Here is a 20,294-nt window from a genome sequence, read left to right as displayed (position 1 = left end):
GTGATGTCTATCAAGAGGGGAATGTATTAATATAGTGTGATTAACATTAGAATACAGATAAAAGAAATGAACTAGGTCTAAATAAATGTATATATGTAGATCTCAAAAACCTAATTAAATAGAACAACACTCTATGGTATATATATGAAGCTATTGAAAATATACTAGAATGGTTCATACCATTCTATGAACAAATTTATGGCTCATACCATAAATTTGCACCCATGAGGAAGAGGGAATCAAATAGGACACAGGACAGTATTTAAAAGGAAATTTAATTAAATCTCTAAAAATATATTTCTTCTTTTATATGGAAGCAAATATGGCAAAAAAGCAAGAATTAATTCTAGGTGATAGGGACATTTTTTGATTAAACTGTTGTGCTTTTTGATATTTTTAATTTTCAAAAAAAGAAAAAAATTAAGCAAATATCACAGGTCATCTTTGATCTCAGTCGAATAAAACTAGACATTAATGAAAGTGTGAATGAAAAACTCAACCACTTGAAAATTAAAACAGAATTAAACACTTTTGGGACAAAGTACAAGTGAAAGTTCTTAGAGTGAATTTAGGAAAATAGTAGTAATAAAATAGTAGTAATGAGAACATAAACGTTCATAATATGATGGGATTTCCCTATATGTGATCTGAGGATCTCATTAAAAAATACAGATTTCTAGACCCCACTCCAAACCTATCAAAACATAAATGGTGCTCAGAAATCTGCATTCTTACCAAGCTTCAATTTAATGGTATTTAATTTACTGGGTACGATGTGAACGAACTCAGAGTCAAATTTATGCACTCAAAGATCTTAACTACCAAAGAATAGAAAGAAAATAAATTAATTAGATATCCAAATAGGACCAAAAAAAGAAAAGAGAGAAGCAGGGTGATGGCTACAAAGTGATAAAATCAAACATTAATGAATTAACAAATTCAAAAAATAAATTGTGTTAAGAAAACCTAGGAAGTTCTCTGAAGAACAAGTTAAATAGATAAACTATTATAATTAAGCGATTCTCTTAGAAGTCTCTCACCAAAGAATACAGCAAAACATAGAAGCAAAGAATAGGAGCAGAAACATACTCTCTTCTTGAATTCTCTTATAAGCATATTTCTTTTTTTCCCCCTACTGTAAACTTTTTATTAGAGAGCAGAAATAACAATAAATAGCTAAATAGCAATCATCCTGAGTTCTTTCATAGAGGGTAGTAGCTGAGAAGTTGAAAGACTTTGTCAGAGATTCTCGCCATGGGAGATGGAGGTGGACCACAGTTTGGGCTCAGTAAATACAGATTTAGTGTTATTTTAGTCATTGTTTTCTCCCTCCACCTCAGATTCATTGAGATATAATTGATATATGTTGCTGCTGCTGCTAAGTCGCTTCAGTCGTGTCCGACTCTGTGCGACCCCATAGACGGCAGCCCACCAGTCTCCCCATCCCTGGGATTCTCCAGGCAAGAACACTGGAGTGGGTTGCCATTTCCTTCTCCAATGCATGCAAGTGAAAAGTGAAAGTGAAGTTGCTCAGTAGTGTAAGACCCTCAGCGACCTCATGGACTGCTGCCTACCAGGCTCCTCTGTCCATGGGATTTTCCAGGCAAGAGTACTGGAGTGGGGTACCATTGCCTTCTCCTAATTGATATATAACACTGTGTAAATTTAAAGTGTACAACTCATTGATTTGATATATCTATATAATGATAAATGATTACCATTTCAACATTATCAGATAGATCTCAGGTGGTTTCAACCTGCAGCGGCTTGAAGTGAGTCTTTGGTTCTCAACTGGAGACTGATGTTGGCTTACAGCAGTGAGAGAACAGAATCCCTAGCCACTGGACCAGTCGTCAGTGACAAGGTCCTGGCTCTTTGGCTTTGCTAAACAGAATTTCCACAAGGACAGAAAGTAGTGAAATGAGTAAAGTGCTTAGGTAGGTGGAAAAAAGAGCACAGTACATGTGTATAGACACACAGGCAGACTCTAAGAGAGAGAGAATTGCAGAGTCATGCTTTCCTGATAGTGTGGATTGTTTTTATGGAGCATTTCTTCTGAGTTTCCTTTGGCCACTCATTTTGATTTACCTGGTTCAAAGTCCATATTTGGTATATCTCAGGATCCTCCCATGTGTGCACACACATTGCTTATATAAGATGGATTCCACCAAAGAAGCCTATAAGTAGCTTGGCATCACTCCTCTTCCAAACTCCAAGAAGATTTTCTGTGAATGTATAGTTGTTGAGGTCCCATGACTTCAAGAATGAGAAATATGTGGTCTCTTATCTTCTATCTGGGCAGGGCCCAGCCTCCTCTCTCAATTCTCCTGCTACTGATATTTTGGAGTTTTAGTTCACAGGGAATGAATCTCCAATCACTTTACCCTGGTGTAGGGGCAGCTACTTCTTGCCTCGAATCCCCCTTGAGAGACATAGATGTCATGAAATATTTATTGGGAGGATAAAAAGTGAAAGTCTGTCTTCTGTAGCTTCTTCAGGCTAGCCAGGGGCTCATAGATCCTACCTAGCTGGGGTCACAGAGTTCTCACCCTGTCTCTTTAAATTGGCCCCAGAGTGATTTCTGTTGTTATTTCAGCAGGATATGCTGTGGGGAGTGGCTGGAGTCCCTGCATGACCATTGTCCTGTGATGTCCTAGAGAAAACAAACTAAATAATTAGATTAAAGAAGCTGGGGTTGAAGACCGGTTAAAGACTATTATAACCAGAGGCTCAAGCAAGGGTAGGAATCTGGTTATACAAGGTCAGCATATCTTTGTTAATCTCGGGCTTAAAATTTAGTGTATTTCTCTGTTTCTAAAATGGAAGGTCTGAACCTATTTGTCCCAGACCTCCTTCTTGGACTGAAAAGTATTTGTTGCAGATTTGCAATAGTATGAAAGACAAGAAAGCACTAGGCAAAATATAACATAAAGCAGTATGGCTGAGAAAAGGAATGTTACAAGAAAATGGAAACCTCCCATAAGAAAGTTTTAATACCTTTTGGGATCAAGGAGAACAAGTTAGAGAACCAGTTTTCAATTTCCTAGCTCATATTGAATTGCAAGGATTGATGGTCAATTGTTGAAGCCAGGTGGTTTGTTGAATTTTCTCAGTGTTGGTCTCTACCTAGAAAGAGGTGTTAATGTATGTGCAAAAAGAAATGTTGGCAATTGCACATACTCCTCCCTGTTCTGCCAACAGATAATCCAGGGCCAGATAGTTGTCAAGTATCACCTTGACCAGACAATCTAGAGACTTCTATAAATTAGTAAGAGAATTAGCAGTATTAGTTATGGCAGTAAGAGATAAATTTTGAAGAACATGTTGGTGGGCAGCTACCCCCTACCATTGTAAGAAGATGTACCCAAAGAAATAAGCACCTCTGTCTGGGATGCCACCAGGTTAATTGAGTAAACAGTTTTAATGAACTTGCCCAGTGCTTGGATTCATTTAAGGAGTGGATTAAGATAAAAATAATCAAGGTTCCCAGCATACACTATGTGAGAGTGGTGTTATTGCATAGGCAATTATTGGCCATGGTTTCTTATCTATCTGACATATGAACACGTATCCTGGTGGAGCAAAACAGACTAACTCTCCCAAGGTTTTAAAACCTAGCCATTCAGTGCTATAGTTATGAAAATGTTCTTCAACTACATACTGAAAGCTTTTCATCTATGTCAGTCCTGATAACTGTTCCTTAAATGTGGATCCTTCTTCCAATGGATAGAAAGTTAGAGTTTGAGCACAAATAGGTAACTAGAATTCTTGCTCATGAGGGGCCATTTAAAAACTCTTGGATGTTTAAATGCCAGTTCTTCATCCTTCCAATTTGACTTCATATTTCCAAGGAAAGGGTTAGGCAAGAGACATTAGAATTTTCTTCAATAGGAAAACAAACAATTCTGACTCTGTACATTACTGTTCCTGAGCCTTGGGTTCTTGGTAGAAAACCACTTTTTCCATTAGGAACTTGTTTAAAATTCCTATGGGATGGAAAATGGGGTCACTATGACCCATAATGGTCTTACCTCGGGGTAAACAAATCCAGCATTCTGTTAACCAAGTGGTGGAAGCAAGAGTTTGTGCAATGCAAACCAGAAAGTTGTCTGCCCATCCTGTGGCAGGAAGTCTGCACAGAAAAGCTAAGGCAATTAATAGATTATTAATTAATAGTAACACCAATCATGGTCATATGTAAATCACCCAGCATGAGCAGAGAAGTTCAGTGAATTCAAAGAGAAAGGGTGAGAGCAGAGAAAACAGTAGTTATCTGAATCTACCAGGAAATAGGCTTCCCAGGTGGCACTAGTGGTAAAGAACAAGCCTGCCAACACAGGAGACATAAGAGACACGATTTGATCCCTGGGTCGGGAATATCCCCTGGAGGAGGACATAGTAACCCACTCCAGTATTCTTGACTGGAGAATCTCATTGACAGAGGAGGCTGGCGGGCTACAGTCCATATGGTCACAAAGAGTCGGACATGACTGAAGTGACTTAGCATGCATGCACCAGAGCACATCAATTATTCTGTAAGTTAATTAAAGTACTTAGAAGCAAAAGGAAAATAGTAGCTATGGGTACTTAGCCTAGGGTCTAAGAAGGGTTTTTTTTTTCCTTTTGTCTTTTTGAATAGGAGCTTCAGGTCTTGTAGTGGCTCACCTGAGAATTTTTAGGCTGTCCTGTGAATTCCATGTCCTGTAGAGACTGAGAGGAAGGGATAGACTCACAGAAATGGCTGGAATGTGGAACTTCTGGTTCCTGTAACCTATCAATGGAGACAGGTTTAATCCTGGACAGAAGAACCCAGGTAGTGACTCCTTGGAGTTTAACTGCTGTAGGGGTGCTCAACAGGACATGGTAAGGACCCTTCTATTTTGGGAGTAGCTGTCCACCAGGTCTTTAAAAATACCTAGTCTCCAGGGTTTTTAACTGGGACTGTCATCTAGAGCAGGCTGTACTCTCTTACCATATTCTTGTATAGCTTTCTGGACTTGGCCTAGGTTTAATTTCTACAAAATCTTGACATGCCCAAAAGGTATGGAGATGTTTGCATTTGGATTTCTTGGGCCTCATATAGATTGTTTTCTATTTGGAGATAACTGTCTACTTCCAGGGTTTATAATATATCCCAGATATTTAATCCACTGTTTTGAGATTTGTACCTCTGTCTGAGAGGCTCTGTAACCCTGAGTCCCAAGGAAATTAAGTACTTCTATGGTGTTTTGATCTGAGGTCTCTATGGAAAGACTAAATATTGAAATATCATTTATATACTGTATAATAGCACTTTCTTTTAGGTGTATTTCACTTTGTTCCTTTCCTAGGGCCTGGGTGAACAAGTGTGGGACTCTCCCAAAAGCTCTGAGGCAATACTGTCCAGGTATATTGTTGCATTTGGCCTGAGTTGGGGTTAGTCCACTCAAAGGCAAACAGACATTGTGATAAGAAATGAACTTGGATGCAAAAGAAGACATCCTTGAGGATGAGTAGAGTAAATCATTTAGCATCCTCAGGGATTTGGGTTAAGATCTGGGTTAATATGCTATAAGGATTGGCCATGAGGAAATATATAGGGACCACGGCATTCACTGCTCTAAGGTCTTGAACCATCCTAAGTAATCCATTTGGCTTAACAACTGGCAGAATAAGAGAATTGCATGGAGACTGGCAGGGCACTAAGAGGCCATACCTTGAGAATTTATCTATGAGGGGTTGTAAACCCTTTTTCACTTCCAACTTTACAAGATATTGTCTCCTCTTAGGTTAAGCATCTTGTGGCTAAGACTAATTCTTACAGTTTGGGCATTTATGGCCTTTACAGGGATTTCTTTGTCCCATACTGAAAGGTTCACTGCTTGTAGAATATGGCTAGGAATAAGACCTTGCTTTTCCAGCTGGTCTGTTTTAGTCAGAGTCAAGATAAGGGGCTTGCTTAGAGCCTCCTAACCGGAGTATGGCCCTGAGGGATCTCAGAAGGTCTCTCCCAGTAGTGGGGTGGGTTACTCAGGTACAACTAAAAAGGCATGTGAAATCAACCTCTGCTCAAATTGGCAAGTGAGAGGGAAAGTAAAATGGTGGGTGTGAGGCTTTCCATTGACACCAGTCACAGTACAGCTTTTGGAGGAGAGAGGTCCAGTGTGAGAAATTAAGTCAGAGTAAGTGGGTTCCGTATCATTAAAAAATCAATTTTCTTACTTGCCGCTTCAAAGATTACCCAGAACTCCTTGATGGAAATAGACATCTTGTTATGGGAAGCTGCCAGAATCCCTGGGCAGCCTCAGTAGTCCAGCATGGCCATCTGGGGGGTGAGGGCAATCCCTCTTACAACGACCTATTTGTTTGCAGGCTTGGCATAGCCTGGGGAGTTCTTTCTGGCAATCTCAGACCAAGTGGCCTATTGACTTGCATTAGTAACATTCCCTCTTATTGGGCTTACCCCCATAGAGATAGTTGGATGTTCTTGGCTCCCTCAGGTTGTTCTGAGATCACAAAGCATGGCTGAAAGCAACAGCTATCAGCTTTTCATTAGTCTTGGCCTATCCTTCCTTACATTGGGTTCTCTCTTCCTGCTGAGCTTGGTCTCAGTTTTTGAATACTCCAGAGGCTACATTTAGGAATTGGGGCATGGGCATTTGGGTGCTAAATTATAACTTTGGAGTTTTTGCCTAATATCAGGGGAAGATTGACTAATAAAGTGCTGTCCCAGTAGGGCACTGACCTTCAGAAGTGAAGAGATCTATATTAGTATATTTCCTAAAGGCCTGCACAAGCCACCCATGAAAAAGGACTGGATTTTCTTTTTCTTCTTGGGTCATTCCTTTAACCTTTTCATAGTTAACTGACTTTTTCATACACTTCCTCATACCTTCTAATACACATTTGATCATGTGCTTCCTGGTTTCTGTTCCCTCCAGGGAATTATAATTTCAGAGGAATTCCTATTTGGAACTGCATCTCCACCCATAGCATAACATTTGGGTTGGTCTCTGGCAAGCTTCCCCTGAGCAGATTCTCTGTTTTTCCTCATAGGTGAAACAAGTAGGTAGAACTACTTGAACATCCTTCCAAATTAAATCATAGACCAGAGTTAGGGCCTGAAACACTTCAACAAACTATTAGAGTCTTCAGAAAATTTCCCCAATATCTGTTTGCTTCGGGCTAAGTTGGTCAAAGAGAAGGACTATTGTTGTTCAGTTTCTCAGTTGTTTCTGACTCTTTACACCCCATGGACTGTACACCAGACTCCTCTGTCCATGGGATTTCCCAGGCAAGAATACTGGCATGGGTTTCTATTTCCTTCTCCAGGAGATCTTCTCAGCCCAGGGATCAAACCCGTGTCTCCTGCATTGGCAGTCAGATTTTTACCACTGAGTCACCAGGGAAGCCCCTAAAGACAAGGGCACATGCACTCTAGTTTATTTTCATCATACAATTACCTTTTCTTGTTTGTGGAGATAACACTTAAGATCTACTCTCTTAGTAACTTTCACATATACAATACAGGATTATTAACCACAATCACCATGGTGTAAATTAGATCCTTGGAACTTGTAAGTTCATACCCTTTGATCAATATCTCCCCATCTCCCCTCATCTGCCTGCCTCTGGTAACCATTATTCTAACTCTCTGTTTCAACACATTTGGCCAAAAGCACATTTTCTTGAGTTCTCTTCCTTAACTTAAATATCATGTTTTTTTTCTTGCATTTTATTCCAAAATCTATCAATTTTAATGTTTTAAATTACAACTAAATAAAATGAACATTTTGGCAGTTAAATTAACATGCCTCAGTTACTGAGAAGTACAACATTAATTAGTTGAAACTTAAGAAAGGAGCAACAAGATAACATGAACACTAGAATTCCAGAAGTTAATATAATTATAAGGGTATATTTGTGAAAATTATGAGGCCATCAGTTCAGTTCAGTCATTCAGTCATACCCGACTCTTTGTGAACTCATGGAAGCACACCAGGCTTCCCTGTCCATCACCAACTTCCAAAGCTTGCTCAAACTCCTGTCCATGGAGTCGGTGATGCCATCCAACCATCTCACCCTCTGTCATCCCCTTCTCCTCCTGCGTTCAATCTTTCCCAGCATCAGGGTCTTTTCCAATGAGTCAGTTCTTCCCAGCAGGTGGCCAAAGTACCGGAGCTTGAGTTTCAGGATCAGTCCTTCCAATAAATATTCAGGACTGATTTCCTGTAGGATTGACTGGTTTGAAATTATTGTGCTCCAAGAGACTCTCAAGGGTCTTCTCCAACACTACAGTTCAAAGGCATCTCTTCTTCAGTGGTCAGCATCTTTTATTGTCCAGCTCTCACATCCATACATGACTACTGGAAAAACCATAGCTTTGACTAGATGGACCATTGTTGACAAAGTAATGTCTCTGCTTTTCAATATGCTGTCTAGGTTGGTCATTACTTTTCTTCCAAGGAGCAAGCGTCTTTTAATTTCATGGCTGCAATCACCATCCACAGTGATTTTGGAGCCCCCAAAATAAAACCTGTCACTGTTTCCACTGTTTCCCCATCTATTTGCCATGAAGTGATGGGACCAGATGCCATGATCTTAGTTTTCTGAATGTTGAGCTTTAAGCCAACTGTTTCACTCTCCTCTTTCACTTTCATCAAGAGGCTTTTTAGTTCCTCTTCACTTTCTGCCATAAGGGTGGTATCATTTGCATATCTGAGGCTATTGATATTTCTCCTGGCAATCTTGATTCCAGCTTGTGCTTCTTCCAGCCCAGCATTTCTCATGATGTGCTCTGCATATAAGTTAAATAAGCAGGGTGACAATATACAGCCTTAATGAACTCCTTTCCCAATTTGGAACCAGTCTGTTGTTCCATGACCAGTTCTAACTCTTGCTTCTTGACCTATATATAGATTTCTCAGGAGGCAGGTCAGGTGGTCTGATATTCCCACCTCTTGAAGAATTTTCCAGTTTGTTGTGATCCATACAGTCGTAGGCTTTGGTACAGTCAATCAAGCAGAAGTAGAGCAATTACCCTCCAATTACAAGTAAATTTTAAAGAAGACTATGGCTACTTACTTTTAAATAGCCTAAAGTCTTCAGACTGACATCTGTAGATGACATTTATTAATGAATTTTAATGTTGCAGTCAAAAATCCATCAGACACTGAAAATGTTACAGGAAAGAGCCAATTATGACTCCATGTTGGATCTGTTTGTTTTACTTTAATCTTTGCTTTCTGTTGCTTTTGTTCATAAAAGGATATTGTCTATACATAATTGCCTGCTTCTGGTACCCTGTTTCTCTGCTTGAATGTTAAACCAAAATGGCTTTTTTCAGGACTCTGTCAACCTGTGAATGGCTACTGGAAAGGAGAAATTAACACACCCATTCCCAGAGGCTTGCCATTCCAGGAGATATTCGCAAGATTAGTGGCCTTTTTATTTGCTTCCTCACCTTCCCACCACCCACCACTCTGTTCTATAAAAGAACCTGGCATGTAGACTCAGACAAGATGGTTATTTTGAGACATTAGTCTGACATCTTCTGGGTTGGTTGGCCTTCAGAATAAAGTATTATTCCTTGCTTTAGCGCTTCATTTTTCAGTTAATTGGCCTGTTGTGTGGTGAGCAGAGCAAGCTTGAACTCAGTAGCAAAACTTTACAAGTACAAATCAAGGAGAACGCAATGATTATAGGAAAAGTTTGTGGTCTGTAGATGGCTGGAGGATAAAACAAAGATACTACAGTTAAGAAAGGTGAACTCTTGCAAATGTATGGTCCATTTTTGATGGTATAGCCAAAACTTGGCCTCCATAATCTGGTATCAAATTTATCTCAGAGACAGTTTTAAGTGAAGTAGAAAAGAATAGCTTTATTGCCTTGCCAGGCAAATGCAGACAACAATGAACTAATGCTTTCAAAATTGTGTGTCCCAATCTGGAGGAGGTAGTGAGGAGCTATATAGTAATGGTTCTAGGAGAAGGGCATAATCAATTCATAGACATTCTTCTAATTGGTTCATTATGAAGTGCTCGGGAGTCTGCATCATAAACCTGGTTCCAGCTAGTCAGGAGTCTTTGTGCTTGTGGGCAGCATACTTCTTCCACCTGGCAGGGGTTTCATTACCTGCAAAATATCTCAAGTATATTGCTATGTATATCTCTTTAGGGAAACTAAGATTCTGCCCCAGGACTGCATATTGCTCCTTGACTGCTTCTCCCTTGTCTCTACATCCTCTCCTTTCCCAGATTAGCATCTGTTTGAATCAGCCCGTTGGAAGTCAGGGGAGTTCATGGAGGTGGAATGAAACCTATTTTCTACAAAAAAGAAACAAGGGACACAGAAAGGCTTTTGTGATCAGGAGCCCCAAAGGATTCTTTTTTTTTTTTTTAATTTATTTACTTTAATTGGAGGCTAATTACTTTACAATATTGTATTGGTTTTGCCATACATCAACATAAATCTGCCATGGGTATACATAAGTTCCCCATCCTGAACCCCCTCCCACCTCCCTCCCCTTATCATCCCTCTGGGTCATCCCAGTGCACCTGCCCCAAGCATGCTGTATCATGCATCAAACCTGGAGTGGCGATTCATTTCTTATATGATATTACACATGTTTCAATGCCATTCTCCTAAATCATCCCATCCTCTCCCTCTTCCACAGAGTCCAAAGACTGGTCTATGCATCTGTGTCTCTTTTGCTGTCTTGCATACAGGGTTATTGTTGCCATCTTTCTAAATTCCATATATATGCGTTAGTATACTGTATTGGTGTTTTTCTTTCTGGCTTATTTCACTCTGTATAATAGGCTCCAGTTTCATCCACCTCATTAGAACTGATTCAAATGCATTCTTTTTAATGGCTGAGTAATACTCCATTGTGTATATGTACCACAGCTTTCTTATCCATTCATCTGCTGATGGACATCTAGGTTGCTTCCATGTCCTGGCTATTATAAACAGTGCTGCGATGAACATTGGCGTACATGTGTCTCTTTCAATTCTGGTTTCCTTGGTGTGTATGCCCAGCAGTGGGATTGCTGGGTCATAAGGCAGTTCTATTTCCAGTTTTTTAAGGAATCTCCACACTGTTCTCCATAGTGGCTGTACTAGTTTGCATTCCCAACAACAGTGTAAGAGGGGTCTCTTCTCCACACCCTCTCTAGCATTTATTGCTTGTAGACTTTTGGATCACAGCCATTCTGACTGGCGTGAAATGGTACCTCATTGTGGTTTTGATTTGCATTTCTCTGATAATCAGTGATGTTGAGCATCTTTTCATGTGTTTGTTAGCCATCTGTATGTCTTCTTTGGAGAAATGTCTATTTAGTTGTTTGGCCCATTTTTTGATTGGGTCATTTATTTTTCCAGAATTGAGCTGCAGGAGTTGCTTGTATATTTTTGAGATTAGTTGTTTGTCAGTTGCTTCACTTGCTAATATTTTCTCCCATTCAGAAGGATGTCTTTTCACCTTGCTTATAGTTTCCTTTGTTGTGCAGAAGGTTTTAATTTTAATTAGGTCCCATTTGTTTATTTTTGCTTTTATTTCCAATATTCTGGGATGTGGGTCATAAGGATCCTGCTGTGATTTATGTCACAGAGTGTTTTGCTATGTTCTCCTCTAGGAGTTTTATAGTTTCTGGTCTTACGTTTAGAACTTTAATCCATTTTGAGTTTATTTTCGTGCATGGTGTGAGAAAGTGTTCTAGTTTCATTCTTTTACAAGTGGTAGACCAGTTTTCCCAGCACCACTTGTTGAAGAGATTGTCTTTTCTGCATTGTATATTCTTGCCCTCTTTGTCGAAGATAAGGTGTCCATAGGTGTGTGGATTTACCTCTGGGCTTTTTACTTTGTTCCATTGGTCTATATTTCTGTCTTTGTGCCAGTATCATACTGTCTTGATGACTGTGGCTTTGTAGTAGAGCCTGAAATCAGGCAGGTTGATTCCTCCAGTTCCATTCTTCTTTCTCAAGATTGCTTTGGCTATTCAAGGTTTCTTTGTATTTCCATACAAATTATGAAATTATTTGTTCTAGCTCCGTGAAAAATAGCATTTGTAGCTTCATAGGGATTGTATTGAATCTATAGATTGCTTTGGGTAATATACTCATTTTCACTATATTGATTCTTCTGATCCATGAATATGGTATATTTCTCCATCTATTACTGTCCTCTTTGATTTTTTCACCAGTGTTTTATAGTTTTCTATATACAGGTCTTTAGTTTCTTTAGGTAGATTTTTTTCCTAAGTATTTTATTCTTTTCATTGCAATGGTGAATGGAATTGTTTCCTTAATTTCTCTTTCTATTTTCTCACTATTAGTGTATAGGAATGCAAGTGATTTCTGTGTGTTGATTTTATATCCTGCAACTTTACTATATTCATTGATTAGCTCTAGTAATTTTCTGGTGGAGTCTTTAGGGTTTTCTATGTAGAGGATCATGTCATCTGCAAACAGTGAGAGTTTTACTTCTTCTTTTCCAATTTGGATTCCTTTTATTTCTTTTTCTGCTCTGATTGCTGTGGCCAAAACTTCCAAAACTATGTTGAATAGTAGTGGTGAGAGTGGGTACCCTTGTCTTGTTCCTGACTTTAGGGGAAATGCTTTCAATTTTTCACCATTAAGGATAAGGTTTGCTGTGGGTTTGTCATATATAGCTTTTATTATGTTGAGGTATGTTCCTTCTATTCCTGCTTTCTGGAGAGTTTTTATCATAAATGGATCTTGAATTTTGTCAAAGGCTTTCTCTGCATCTATTGAGATAATCTATTAGCTTTTATTTTTCAATTTGTTAATGTGGTATATTACATTGATTGATTTGCAGATATTGAAGAATCCTTTCATCCCTGGGATAAAGCCCACTTGGTCATGGTGTATGATCCTTTTAATGTGTTCTTGGACTGATTGCTAGAATTTTGTTAAGGATTTTTGCATCTATATTCATCAGTGATATTGGCCTGTAGTTTTCTTTCTTTGTGGCATCTTTGTCAGGTTTTGGTATTATGCAGATGGTAGCCTCATAGAATGAGTTTGGAAGTTGACCTTCCTCTGCAATTTTCTGGAAGAGTTTGAGTAGGATAGGTGTTAGCTCGTCTCAAAATTTTTGGTAGAATTCAGCTGTGAAGCCGTCTGGACCTGGGCTTTTGTTTGCTGGAAGATTTCTGATTACAGTTTCAATTTCCGTGCTTGTGATGGGTCTGTTAAGATTTTCTATTTCTTCCTGGTTCAGTTTTGGAAAGTTGTACTTTTCTAAGAATTTGTCCATTTCTTCCACGTTGTCCATTTTATTGGCATATAATTGCTGATAGTAGTATCTTATGATCCTTTGTGTTTCTGTGTTGTCTGTGTGATCTCTCCATTTTCATTTCTAAATTTGTTGATTTGATTTTTCTCCTTTTGTTTCTTGATGAGTCTGGCTAATGGTTTGTCAATTTTATTTATCCTTTCAGAGAACCAGCTTTTGGCTTTGTTGATTTTTCCTATGGCCTCTTTTGTTTCTTTTGCATTTATTTCTGCCCTAATTTTTAAGATTTCTTTCCTTCTACTAACCCTGGGGTTCTTCATTTCTTTCTTTTCTAGTTGCTTTAAGTGTAGAGTTAGGTTATTTATTTGACTTTTTTCTTGTTTCTTGAGATATGCCTGTATTGCTATGAACTTTCCCCTTAGCATTGCCTTTGCAGTGTCCCACAGGTTTTGGGTTGTTGTGTTTTCATTCATTCGTTTCTATGCATATTTCGATTTCCTTTTTGATTTCTTCTGTGATTTGTTGGTTATTCAGAAGCGTGTTGTTCAGCCTCCATATGTTGGAATTTTTAATAGTTTTTCTCCTGTAATTGAGATCTAATCTTACTGCACTATGATCAGAAAAGATACTTGGAATAATTTCAACTTATTTTTTTGAATTTACCAAGGCTAGATTTATGGCCCAGGATGTGATATCTCCTGGAGAAGGTTCCATGTGTGCTTGAGAAAAAGGTGAAATTCATTGTTTTGAGGTGTAATGTCCTATAGATATCAATTAGGTCTAAATGGTCTATTGTATCATTTCAAGTTTGTGTTTCCTTATTAATTTTCTGTTTCGTTGATCTATCCATAGGTGTGAGTGGGGTATTAAAGTCTCCCACTATTATTGTGTTATTGTTGATTTCCCCTTTCATACTTGTTAGCATTTGTCTTACATATTGCAGTGCTCCTATGTTGGGTGCATATATATTTATAATTGTTATATCTTCTTCTTGGATTAATCTTTTGATCATTATGTAGTGTCTTTCTTTGTCTATTTTCACAGCCTTTGTTTTAAAGTCTATTTTATCTGATGTGAGTATTGCTACTCCTGCTTTCCTTTGGTCTCTATTTCATGGAATATCTTTTTCCAGCCCTTCACTTTCAGCCTGTATATGTCCCTTGTTTTGAGGTGGGTCTCTTATAGACAGCATATATAGGGGTGTTGTTTTTGTATCCATTCAGCCAGTCTTTGTCTTTTGGTTGGGGTATTCAACCCATTTACATTTAAGATAATTATTGATAAGTATGATCCCATTGTCATTTACTTTATTGTTTTGGATTTGAGTTTATACACCCTTGTTGTGTTTCCTGTCTAGAGAAGATTGTTTAGCATTTGTTGAAGAGCTGGTTTGGTGGTGCTGAATTCTCTCAGCTTTTGTTATCTGTAAAGCATTTTATTTCTCCTTCATATTTGAATGAGATCCTTGCTGGGTGCAGTCATCTGGGCTGTAGGTTATTTTCTTTCATCACTTTAAGTATGTCTTGCCATTCCCTCCTGGCCTGAAGAGTTTCTATTGAAAGATCAGCTGTTATCCTTATGGGAATCCCCTTGTGTGTTATTTGTTTTTCTTCCCTGCTGCTTTTAATATTTGTTCTTCATGTTTGATCTTTGTTAATTTGATTAATATGTGTTTTGGGGTGTTTCACCTTGGGTTTCCTGTTTGGGACTCTCTGGGTTTCTTGGACTTGGGTGATTGTTTCCTTCCCCATTTTAGCCCGAAAGGATTCTACTTGATTTCAATGGTGAAAATCAGTTTTGACAGCAGATTTAGTAGTGGTTGCAGTATTATCTATGGCAAGGTTTCAAATTGAGGATGGCTTCAAAAAGCCTTTTCAAGTTGTAGGAGATTAAAGACAGTAGTTTACAGAGAATCAATTTCTAGATACTCAATTTCCATACGGTTTCTTTCCTAAAATTGATCTGCCAGAAAATGCCCCTCAGTTATGGGTTACTTTTTATGCAGTTTACCTGTTCCCACTTTATAAATTCAAGGGATATTTCTATCATGCATCTAAGATTTGACAATATTGTATTGCCTCTGGGGATGAAAACCTTGAGTTTATTTACAAAGGGGAAATTTGAAATATATTGGTGTCATTGTTGAGAAGGTGAATGATTCCAAACACTATGTAATAAATTGTTTTGCACGTCTGTAATTTGCAATTCTTTATCTTGAACAAAGTTGGAGGACTGAACTGAACTGTCAGTTGATAAGTGAGTAAAGTTATTTATGAAGATGTATCATTATGCGGTTTTTGGCAAATTATCCACCACACTATGTCTTTTTTGATTGGAGCATTCAGTTCATTGACATTTAAGGTAATTATTGATACATACATATTTATTGACATTTCAAACCTTGTTTTCCTGGTTGATTTTTTGTTTCTTCTTTGTTCCTTTTTTTTTTTTTTTTTGGTTGGCTTAATGATTTCCTTTTATTTTATGCTTGTGTTCTCTTCTTTGTAGGTTTTGTGAATCTATTGTATGTTTCTGATTTGTGGTTGCCCTGTTTTTCAAGTATGTTAACCCCTTTCTGTATCTGCTTGCTTTAGACTGATAGTCATATAGGTTCAAACACATTCTAAAAATAAAAAAAGAAAAATCTTTGACTTTTCTTTACCTTTCTTCCCCATATATTATGATTTTGATGTCCCTTTTTATATCTTCATGTTTATCCTTTTGCTGTTCCTTGTGTTCATTATTGTTTTCACAAATATCTTTTTATTTATTTATTTTTTGATCTGTATACTGGTTAATTTAAGTGATTTACTTTCCTATTATGATTTCTTCTTTCTTATATCTTCTTGATTCTTTTCTATTAAGAGATAACCTAGTATTGCTCTTTTCTTTTCTCAGACAAGTTTCTGCTTGTCTGATAAATCCTTTATATATCCTAATCTAAATGGTAATCTTTCTGGTTAGAATATTCTAGGTTGTAGATTTTTCTCTTTTAAGGCTTTGAATATATTTTGACACTCCTTTCTGGTATGCTGTGTTTCTCTAGAGAAATCAGCTGATAAGCTTATGGAAGTTCCCTTATAATTTACTCTTTGTTTTTCTCTTGCTGCCTTTAGAATCCTCTCCTTATTTTTAACTTTCTCCATTTTTATTATGACATGTTTTGGTGTAGACCCATTTGCTTTCATTTTGTCTGAGGCCTTCTATGCTTCCTGTATCTGGATAATTGTTTGCTTCTTTATGTTTGAGAAATTTTCAGTCGTAATGTCTTCAAGTACATTTTCAATCCCCTTTTCTCTTTATTCTCCTTCTGAAATCCCTATTACACATAAATAGGTCAACTTTATATTATCTCATATGTCTCCTATTGTTGTCATTTTTCATTTGGCTTTCAGTCTGCTGTTTTGACTGAGTAATATCTATTATTCTATCTTCCAGGTTACTTCTTCTTTCTTCTGTATTATTCATTCTACTATTCATTACCTTGAGTTAAGCTTTCATCTCAGCAAATGAATTTTAAAAATTTTCTTGTCTCCTCCTTATAGTTTCCAGTTCATTTTTACAGTAAATTGTATTTCTGTCAATAGCCTTTTTTAATTCATTCAGTGTTTTCATTTTTAATTACCTCCTTTTAAAAATTGATATCTGTTAGAGCCTCTTGATGAGGGTGAAAGAGGACGATGAAAAAGCTGGCCTAAACTCAACATTATAAAACTAAGATTATGGCATCCAGTCCCATCACTTCATGGCAAATAGAAGGGGAAAAAGTAGAAGCCGTGACAGATTTTTATCTTCTTGGGCTCCAAAATCACTGCAGATTGTGACTGCAGCCATGAAATTAAAAGATGCTTGCTCCTTGGAAGGAAAGCTATGACAAACCTAGACAGTGTATTAAAAAGCAGAGACATTACTTTGCCAACAAAGATCCGTATAGTCGAACTATAGTTTTTGCCAGTACTTGTGTATGCATGTGAGAGCTGAGATAGAGAAAGAGCTGTACACTGAACAACTGATGCCTTTGAACTATTGTGCTGGAAAAGACCCCGAAAAGTCACCTGGACTGCAAGGATATCAAACAATTCAATCCAAAAGGAAGTCAACCTTGAATATCCTTTGGGAGGACTGATGCTGACACTGAAGCTCCAATACTTTGGTCATGTGATGTAAAGGGTCAAATCATTGGAAAAGACCCTGATACTGGGAAAGACTGAAGGCAAACGGAGAAGGGGGGTGACACAGGATATCATTTGATAGCATCACCAATTCAATGGACATGAATTTGAGCAAACTCTAGGAGCTGGTGAAGGACAGGGAAGCCTGGCACACTGAAGTCAATGAGGTTGCAAAGAACTGGACACAACTTAGTGGCTGAACAACTACAACATCTGCTAGATTGAAGAGGTTTGTTTCATTGTTTGCATCTTCAGGGGAATTCTTTTGGTCTTTTAACTGAGAGTGATTCCTCTACTTTTTTTATTTTGCTTATATTTCTCCTACTTTGTGAGTTTGGAAGAAACAAACATTGACTGTAGTCTGAAGGGCTATTTATATGTGTGAGTATCCCTGAATAGCTTGTGTGAGTTTAATATTAATATTTTTTGACACGAGGGCTCTTTTTAGTTTGGATGCTTGCCCTCCCTTTCCTCAGCATGTGTTAGTCATTATCCTCTTAATAGTGGGTGTGCAAGTGCATGGTCAGAACACATGCTTCCAGGAAGGTACTGGTAGCCGTTGGCTGCTGGTTGACAGTCCCTAGGTAGAGGTAGCTGGCTGCACATACTCCTGAGCAAGTGGGAGCAGAGATTAGCACCAAGTCACAGAACCCTTGATTTTGGCAGTTTATGCACACTCCTGGAATGGTGATGGCTGTGACCTGTACCTGCTCACAGGACCCTCAGTGGTGGCAGCATTCCTTGTCACCTCTGGAGTCTGAGATGGAAGCAGTGGCTTATACTCTCCTCATAGTTCATGCAGGCAGTGCCTGCCACAAAAGAAACTCCTATGATGGTCCTGCCCATCTACTCATGTGCCCCTCAACAACTGTACCTTGCATCTCTGGTGGGCCCAAGATTCTTCCCAGACTTCCTCTGTTGTGATGCAGTACCTCCCAGCCACCTCAGGCTATCTTTGAACAGCCAATCCTAGTCATCTCCCCTCACCTACCTTCTGAAGCCCCAGTCTCACTACCCAGCTTGCCCTGCCCCAACGGACTAGCATCTCAGGCTGGGGAGTGCCAGTCAGCACTAAATCTTCTGTGAAGTCTCTCTCTATTTTCTTTCCATAAACCTGTTACTGTGCTCTCTTCTGAGGCTTCAAAATATATGCTCCCATCCGGACTGACCTCCCCACCAGTGAGGGGACTTCCCTGTGTGTAGAAACCTTTCCTCTTTCACTGTTACCTCTCAGGGGCACAGGTGACATTGCAAATTTCTTTCTCTTTCAGTTTTGTTTTGTCCTACACATCTACATGGAGATTTTCTTGCCCTTTCAGAGGTCTGAGGTCTTCTGCCAGTATTCACTAGATGTTCTGTGAGAGTCGTTTCACATGTAGATGTATTTTTTTTTCAATTTTTATTTTTACTTTCTTTTACTTTACAATACTGTATTGGTTTTGCCATAAATTGACATGAATCCACCACGGGTGTACATGCGATCCCAAACATGAACCCCCTCCCACCTCCCTCCCCACAACATCCCTCTGGGTCATCCCCATGCACCAGCCCCAAGCATGCTGTATCCTGCATCGGACATAGACAGGTGATTCGATTCTTACATGATAGTATACATGTTTCAATGCCATTCTCCCAAATCATCCCACCCTCTCCCTCTCCCTCTGAGTCCAAAAGTCCGCTATACACATCTGTGTCTTTTTTACTGTCTTGCATACAGGGTCGTCATTGTCATTTTTCTAAATTCCATATATATGTGTTAGTATGCTGTATTTGTGTTTTTCTTTCTGGTTTACTTCACTCTGTATAATCGGCTCCAGTTTCATCCATCTCAACAGAACTGATTCAAATGTATTCTTTTTAATGGCTGAGTAATACTCCATTGTGTATATGTACCAAAGCTTTCTTATCCATTCATCTGCTGATGGATATCTAGGTTGTTTCCATGTCCTGGCTATTATAAACAGTGCTGTGGGGAGTAGGTGAGTTTCACATCCTACTCCACCTTCTTGATCTACTTCAACGATCACTAAATTGTTAATGGACACTTTTCTAATTATTATAGGTAATATCTGAAAGGTTGTTGTTGAAACACGAAAAGACGCCTGGGTTCTTGGCCTCTGGAGGAGAATAATTCAATCCTGGGCCAGAGACAAAGCTTGATCGCTCAGAGCTTTTGTGCAATAAAGTTTTATTATATAAAGGAGATAGAGAAAGCTTCTGACATAGGCATCAGAAGGGTGCAGAAATAGTAACCCCCTGCTAGTCTTCAGCTGGATGTTATATATTAACAAACTATATATATATATATATATATATATATATATATATAACAAACTATATATATATAACTGGACGTTTGTTAATGAAAGAAAGGAATGTCTTAAAACTCAGAATGGCACCAGGCCCCTCATCCATAAGATGTATTTTGGGATAATCTTGGCACCAGATGAGTCAACCCGAGCCAGAAAACGATTGACTTGAATCTTGTAGAAGGCCAGATTACCATACAAATAGTTTCATTTACATAGATTAGGGGAACAATGTCTGAATATAACATAATTGTTTGTCAAGTAGGTTCTGAGCCATTAGACTGAACCAACTTGAAGACAGAGTCTGGGGTAAATGTATAGTACATTAACATAGCTTAAGACAAACATTTCCATAAGAAAAATGCATTGGTTAACTCCAGGTTTGAGACTAGTTAACTTCAGGTGAAACCAGGTGTGATTATGGCAACACAGTATTTTAAGAGAAACCTCCTTTTAAATTTGTATAGAGAAGGGGGAAAAATATTGCTAGTTTGTTTCCTCCCACCGTTTAAGAGAGATAAAAATGTCTGACGCTTGCAGCCCATTTCCTCCGTTTGGAGACCCCTGGCCATCCTG

This window comes from Capra hircus, assembly GCF_001704415.2.
Source record: "Capra hircus breed San Clemente chromosome X unlocalized genomic scaffold, ASM170441v1, whole genome shotgun sequence".
Classification (NCBI taxonomy): domain Eukaryota; kingdom Metazoa; phylum Chordata; class Mammalia; order Artiodactyla; family Bovidae; genus Capra; species Capra hircus.
This window is presented reverse-complemented; position numbering follows the sequence as displayed.